The 8,225-nt window shown below is 31.8% G+C and overlaps 1 long non-coding RNA gene across 1 annotated transcript; it reads right to left on the bottom strand.

Moving 5' to 3' along the window:
* LOC108662091 lies at positions 2,140 to 6,569 on the bottom strand. Its single transcript, XR_001927872.1, has 3 exons — positions 4,859 to 6,569; positions 3,899 to 4,087; positions 2,140 to 2,217 (listed from the first exon to the last, which is right to left on the bottom strand). It is a non-coding gene; the product is annotated as an uncharacterized LOC108662091 (long non-coding RNA).

Genomic DNA, 8,225 nt, shown 5'->3' with positions numbered 1-8,225 from the left:
ACTTTTTTTTTTATAAGCATAATTGTGTATTAAGATAATCAAGAGTTACAAGGTGCTGCTGCAAGTCTTCTTCGACAGCAATTTACAACTCTCATAACCAAGTCAAAAGTGATCGAAACCTAACCCAGCAAATTACATATAACATGGCTTTGACCATCCAGGGGTAAACCTGTACACTTTTTTTCTCATCAACAAAAACTTATCTCAAAGGGGAACCCTCTTCCTCCATACTCTTCAAAGCAAGCTTCCCATATCGGCACGCCTAGGTTATATTACTATGGTAAAAATTGTCACAGGCCACCTACATGCAGCATTAAACCAACCTCTTACATAGTAAAGGCAAAGGACTTATCAATCACAATCAATCTTCATGTGATCTTCCAAAAATCCAAAAGGTGCGCAGGCCACATAAATGCTTTGAAGAACCAACCAGAACTCAGAACAACCAAGAATTGCATCATAGGAGAATTCATTAAATATAATCGAAGAAACTGAGAAGAACCTGGTGTGTTTTACATGTCAGGGTCTCGCACTAGCTAACTTTATCTCCAGTACAAAGGATTCAACATTAAACTCGTTCCTTCTTCCTAGCATTCAAGACTCTAGTGCATTAAACACATCAGCAAATTTAAATCTCTCTCCATCTCCACCTTTTCCAGTAACTCAGAAAGCAGAATGGGCGTAGCAGCTGCTCATAGTCAACCATCTGAAGATCTTGTTGCCTCTCAACTCCCGCCTTTGCTAGAGTGTCTGCCATGCTATTCGTAGTTCTAAGCGTGTGGGTGATCTGCCAATCTATAAGTTTGTTGATCAGGTTAACGATTTGCAGCACATGTTTTCTGAGCTTCCATGGTGCTTCATTTGGACTTTGTACCCATTTCAACGTGCAGCTGATTAACGGCAGATCTAATCAACCTTTTTTGGGATCAAAGACAAAGAGAAATAAGGATTAAAAATTTTTAAAATTAATATGTTTAAACGATTCATAATATATAATAATTTTATAACAGTTTAATACAACGATTTATATTTGAGAATTACATAATAATTTTTTTAATTTTTAAAAACTAAAATTATAGAATATAAAATTCACATAATAGACAAAAAAACATGACAAGTAGCAGTGTTGGCTCAAGGGTGAAGCCACCAAAGCGGTAGTTTTAAGTCCAAAATTTTTATAGGTTTCTAATTTTATAATAAAAAAATTAATTGTAATAAAAATATAAAAAAATTAAGATAATTAATAAAATATCTATATATTCTCTTAGGCTTAATAAATATTTATCTTATCTTTTTTCACATTTTTATTAATTCTCAATTATTTGACTCATTTTTCATATAAAAGTCAAGATAATTAATAAAATAACATATTTTCTCAATTCTCGAATTATGTGCTTAATAAATCTTAGTTTTTTTTATCAATTCCCAATTCCTACAATACTATTAATTTTCAGTTATTTTTGTTATTTCCAATCAACCAATATTAATATGTATTTAATGATCTCCAATAACTTTTTTTTGTCAACTATTTTTTTTATTTTCAATCAATTAACGTATTTAATTATCTCCAATAGCTATTTTTTTATATATAATCTTTCTTTTAATTTATAATACCCACTTTTAAATTTTTCTTTTCTCACTTGCTATATCTTCTTTTAACTTCAATTTTCCTCCTAAAAATATGTAGGAAGTTTATTATACTATCATTTTCATAAAGTCGTGAATCTTATTTGCTATTTGCAATAAACATTCAACAATTATGTACTATTATTTTAATATTTGTAAACTTTTTTACTCTAATTTAGAGTTTATATAATATTATTATATTGTCTCTATTTTACATGATAGTTGATTTATTGAATTAGAAATTTAGCTAAAAATTTTAATAAATTTTATTCTTAATTTCAATTAAAAAGGCCTCATTTAAATATGTAGTTTTATACCTTCGAGGTTATTAAGCCATCCCTAACAAGTAGAAGATAGAACCTACATAATAAAAAAGAAAGAAGCAAAATATGGTTGATGGTTTATAAAAATTTAGATAAGAAATCTATAAAAACTTAAAAGATTTGAGCAAATAGAATAGCAATGAATAATAATAATAATAATAATAGAAAGAAAAAGACAAAAGAAAACTTTACCTTTTCTTAATTTCATACAATGGTGATGAGTGGTTCTCGTCCTTCCTTATCCAAGTTAACAAGCTCATAAATCTCTCTTGAAGAATGGAGTGTGTTTTAGTGGTAAGTAAGAGAAAAGAGAGTAAAGTAAAAATGAAAGGATAAAATAGAAAAGAAAGAAAAAAAGAAAGAGTTGTGAAGAAACTTAAGAGTTAGGGTAAAATTGAATACAGAGTTTATGGTGTCATTTTGTTATTTTTTATTTATATTAATTATTAAATAAAAATAACTCCAAAAAATTATTAAATAAAAAATATTTGAGTAGTTATTAAAAAATAATAATAATACATAAAAGATTTTAAAAATTTTGAGAGACCAAAGCCCCCTATAATTATCCACTCTTGCAACCATGGGTGGACCCATGTTGGAGGGAGTGGTGTCACATGACACCACTCACTTCCTAAAATGTTTTAATTTTTATATTTTTTATTTAGGGTTTAAGGTAGTTAAGACACTAATGAAACCATTTTTTTTTTACAATTTAATAAGGAGTGGGGTCAAATACTATGAGTAAAAGTGATTTATTAAAAAAGTAACTTATGCATTAATATTTAAATACTACATGGAAAGACAAAAAATTTTTTTTTATAATTTATGTATTAATTTGGGTTCATAATTACAATCTAGCTAATAGAAAATAGTATTACATGTCAAATAATATTTTAAAATTATGAGTCTTTTTTTTTATATATATAGATATATTACTTGATTATTTGATTTTTGTATTTAACTTTGTGTGATTTGTGGATGCTTACATTTAGTTTTGATCAATGAATAGAAAATTTTCATATTGTTAGTTATTGAACCTGATAATTTGCATTTGCTGTATAAGATCATATTTTATTTAATTCTAATATTTTAATTTATGCTAATGAGTAATAATTTTTAACAAGTTTTATAATTTTAGATAAATAAATTATAAAAAGATATTTTAAAAAAAAGAAATGTCTCACAAGACTCAGATCTCGGGCAACAACAAAATTCGACTAATAATGGTACTCAATAATATTCTTCTAAGTACAATCATGTTGAATTTGATCTAAATACTTTTCTAGTAGATCTTGGATTGAAGAAAAAAATTTCTAAGCATCATCCTAATGACACCACTTAAAAAAATTTTTGGGTCCACCCCTATGTACAACTAAGGAGAATTTGCCTATATAGAGGCTGACAAGGCCACGTAGATCAGCAATGCTTCTTTGATGGCTAAAAGTAGGGGTGTGCAAACGGTTAGTTCAGTTAATTCGGTTTTGGATATCTAATAACCGAACTAATTGAACTCCTTTTTAAAAATAATCGAAACCAAATCAAGCTATATAACTAACTGAACTAATCGAAACCGAACTAATTCTGTTAGTTCGGTTTGGTTTTCAAAAACCGAGCTTAACAAATTTTTTTTTGTTTGTATATATTTATTTATGCTGTATTTTTTAAAATAAATCAATATTACAAAAATATTACAAATGACCCTAAAAAATTATAATAAATAAAATGATTACTCATATAATTTATATGATATAAACAACAATAAATAATTTAGGTTTAGGATTTTTTTTAATGTAAACTCTCCATAATACCCTTATTTAGGTTCAATTAGTTCGGTTAGTTCAGCTAAAAATTTTCCTAATCGAAACCAAACCGAAATAATTTACTAACCGAACTAACCGAATCAAAAAAACCAAACTCATTTCAGTTCGATTCGATTTATATTTACTCACCCCTAACTAAAAGCTTTGCCCTTTCAACATCTCTTACCCCAATAGCTTTGGAAAATGTTACGAGAACTCTTCCTTGCTCATCCATAAGCATCTCGGACTCCTCCTTGTAGTTCTGTCCCCATTAAATTTAAGTTGCTCCGTCCATATTTCGGAAGAAATGAATACTTAGCTTCCAATAAAGTAATTTACCTTGGTAAAAAAAAATTCAATTTGTAAGTCATGATAAAAAATTTAAAAGATTAGTAATTATGACAGTTGAAATATATAAGGTTAGAAGGTCATGATTTTTTTTTTCTCAGTCAAAAGTAGAAATTTTATTAGAAAATAAAAGAAATAACAAAAGGTTCCACAACAGAGGAAAGGAACAAAAGTTGCAAGACAATAAGGAACTGGAGCGACAAAATAAAAGCAGTCAAGAACAGAGGATGAAGAGAAAAATCATCAAGGCAGAAATCTCTCCTAGCACAAGACCAAAGTGCAAAGCCTCCAAGAGGAGAACAGCATTAGCAAAAAAAAAGACCCTTAACGATTAAATAGTTTACCATTGGGCGCAAAACATAGAATTTTTGTCGACACCGAACTTCGCCAAATTATCAGCGAAAGAGTTGCCTATATGCATAACACGACATAAGGAAACTGTGCCTAACGACAACTGAAGCTCGTCAATTTCATTAAATAAATGCCAATACTTCCTAGGCCTGCAAGAATCCTCAGACACCTATGCTAATGCATTACTTGCATCAGATTCAATTATCAAATGAGAGTCCTTAAAGGGAGAAGAAGCATAGAATCTCAACGCCTGAAGGATAGCATAAAGTTCAGCATAATTTGAATCATGGAAGCCTAAAGGACCAAAGAAAATACCAACAACATGGCTTGCAGAATTTTGAAGAACTCCACCACAACTTGCTAAACTAGGTTTGCCCCACACAGAGCCGTCAATGTTGAATTTAAACTCACCATCATTCGGCGGTTGCCTAGAGATGCCAATTCGATGATGAAGAGGGGTTCAACCAAAAAAAGATATAGAAGGCTCTGTCCACCATCCAAATTCATCAATACAATCAATACCCTCACAAACGCGAATCCAAAGAAATGATCGCATTTGAATAAGGAATAAGATTTGATAAGCATCCCAAACTTTGTTAGAAAAAATAGGTTCGTTATGTGCTGACCACAAAAACCAAAATGTCACCCCACAAACAAGCCACCTTTTACGAGAGATTCCAGAAAAATAAGAATTTGCCCAAGACTGAATAAAAAATAAAAAGAAAAACAGTATTAGGGGAAGACCAAGAAACACCCCACTAATTCAAGATAAGACACTAGACCTTCTAGCTGAAGAAACAATTGATTAAGGCGTGGGAGCAAGTTTCATCTTCCTGACCACACCAAACACAATGATTTTGGCTCTCAGCAAATAACACTCCTCTGGTAGCTAGGAAAGACTTCGTGGGAATTGAATTGAGGATAGCAAGCCAGAGAAAACATTTGACTTTCGGAGGGATTATAATCTTCCGCAATGAATGAAACCGAACTTTCTAATCAAAAGGGTCCGAATCCAACAATGAGCAAAATTTTTTGATAGAAAAATTACCATATGAGTCATGAACCCAAATCAGCTTATCACTTTTCCCGATGGAAAGAAAAACATTGGCAAGTTTACAAAGAATTTCGTTGTAAGAATCCATTTCCCAAGAATACAACGATCTTCTAAAAGGGATGAACCATGTACCATTATTCCACAAATCAACAACTTTGAACTCGTTGTCCACAACAATAGAGAAAAGGCTAGGAAATCAAGAGCATAAAACATCATTAAAGAGCCATTTATCATACTAGAAAAAAATAGATTCCCCATTCCCAACAATCCAACGACATGCATGAAGGCCAATCAAATTACGAACCTTATCATTGGATGGGAGTTGAGAAATACATCTCCAAACCGTTGACATTTTATTTCTCCAAGAAGTATTTGGAATTCACTGAACTTTATCGATTCCATATTTTCCAATAATTAAGCGATGCCATAGAGCCTTTTCTTCAGTGCCATAGTACCACCACCAATTGCCTAAAAAAGCCAAATCTTATGACAAAGACTGCAAATACCTAAACCTCAAAAAATCTTGGGCTTACATACAGTGTTCCAATTAACCTTATGTAATTTACGAGAGTGATCATTGCCACCCCACAAGAATGCTCTCCTAAGTTTCTCAAGCTTTTGAATAACTCCCTTGGGGGCTCGAAAAATAGATAGATTATATAACGGTAAAGAGTTAAGAACGGAGTTAATTAGAACAGAATGACCACCAAAGGATAGGTACTTATGCTACCATAAAGCAAGTCTTTGCCTAAATTTATTAATAACAAGATCCCAAGTACGAGCAGAACGGGGGTTAGCACCAAGAAGAAGGCCGAGATAGTTGAAAGGTAGCGAACCCACAAAACACTGAAGATGGAAGCAAACTCTAGAGCTGATGAATTTGAATTGCCGACAGGATAAACATAACACTTATTGAAATTAATTCAAAGACCAGATGTAAGCTCAAAGCAGCTAAGAAGTTGTTTAACAACCATAGCGTACTGCAAAATAGGCTCCATAAAGATAACAATATCATCTGCAAATTGTAGATGGGAGATGGACAGCCCAGAAGATGAAAGAGAAATTCCTTTAAAAAGCTGTAGAGATTCTGCTTTGGAAAGAAGAAGGTGTAAAACTTCTGCTGCCAAAAGAAATAAAAAGGGCGAGAGAGGGTCACCCTGCCTAATTCCACGACTCATGGCAAACTCATTGGTGGCCGAACCATTAATAAGAACTACAACCCGAACAATGGTAATACATTCCTTGATCCAAGAGATCCATCTAGAACCAAATCCCACAGCTTCCATAACTCGAAGAAGAAAATCTCTATCCACACAATCAAAAGCCTAATCTAAATCTAATTTAAGAACAATACCTCCACAACAATAAATACCTTTCTTCATACTATGAATGATTTCGTTAGCAAGCAAGATGCTGTCCGTAATCTGCTGACTATTAATAAAAGTAGATTGATTATCACCAATAACAGCATGAAGGACTTTTTCCAATCTATGAGCTAAAAATTTAGCAAGAATCTTGTAAAGAAAGTTCACCAAGCTGATAGGTCTGGATTCATTAATAGATATGGGATTGTCAACCTTCAAAATGATAGCAATAAAGGAAACATTCAAACTTTTCTATAGCTTCCTGGTGTTCAGAAATTCCACGATGAAATAAAAAATATCGTGCTTCACAAAATTAATGTTGAAGCCATTGGGCCCAGGAGCTTTCAAACCATCACATCCCCAAACAGTCAATTTCACTTCCTCCATGGTAACCGGGGATTCAAGGAAAGCAACATCATTCCTATCAATCTTTTTAAATTGCAAACCATGAATAAGTGGGTGAGGCCAATTGTCATTAGAGAAAAGATTAGAGAAAAAGTTCAAAGTAGCTTGCCAAATTTCTCTGGGATTGGAAGTCCATTTACCATTGACTTTTAAACCTGCAATAAAATTGCATCTTGAGTGGGCCTTAGCTTTGCTTCGAGAGAAACGTGTATTTTGTCCCCCTCTTTGACCCACTAGATACAAGATTTTTGCCTCCAAATTGACTCCCAATGACAATAAGCTGTCCAGAGGTTACGGGCAGTACTCCTCTTTAAAAAAACATTCCTCTTCAATTAAATCTCTAAAATCTCCAATTTTATCAAACTCATAAATTTTATTCTCCAACTCAACAATATTAGAATAAATATTGCCACAAATTACTTTATTCCAGCTTTTCAGATGGGATTGCAAAAGATAAAGCTTGGATTTAAGACAAAAGCTTGCAGAACCTTGCATATTAAAGGATGCCCATTTTTTCACAACAAAAGAATTGAAACGATCATCCATAAGCTAGCAATCCAAGAAATGAAATGGACGAGGGCACCTGTCCATCGTTTTAGAAGAGAGAAAGAGAGCACAATGATTAGAAAGAGATCTCTTCAAACACCTTTGAGAAAGATTATAGTAGTTCAATTTGTTATAGAGATATGGAAGTCTAGTTTTCAATTAAATATTCAAGTGCATTAAATCTATGACATTACTCTAAATTAATTGCATATTATATTAGTGGCATATAAAAATAAACTCCAGTAAATGCTTTCTGCAAATTCTTCCACGACATATATTTCCCCTATTATAATAACATCAAAATACTAAATTATTAATATCTTTAACAACTTCAAAAATAATTTCTTTAGCTTGTATTTTATTCTTTAATTTTTTTGCGAGTGTGTTCATACTTTTCAATTCCTTAGAA

The sequence above is a fragment of the Theobroma cacao genome, chromosome 5 (assembly GCF_000208745.1).
Source record: "Theobroma cacao cultivar B97-61/B2 chromosome 5, Criollo_cocoa_genome_V2, whole genome shotgun sequence".
In the NCBI taxonomy this organism is placed as follows: domain Eukaryota; kingdom Viridiplantae; phylum Streptophyta; class Magnoliopsida; order Malvales; family Malvaceae; genus Theobroma; species Theobroma cacao.
Note: the sequence above shows the minus strand (reverse complement) of the source record. Positions and strands in the feature narration are given on the sequence as shown.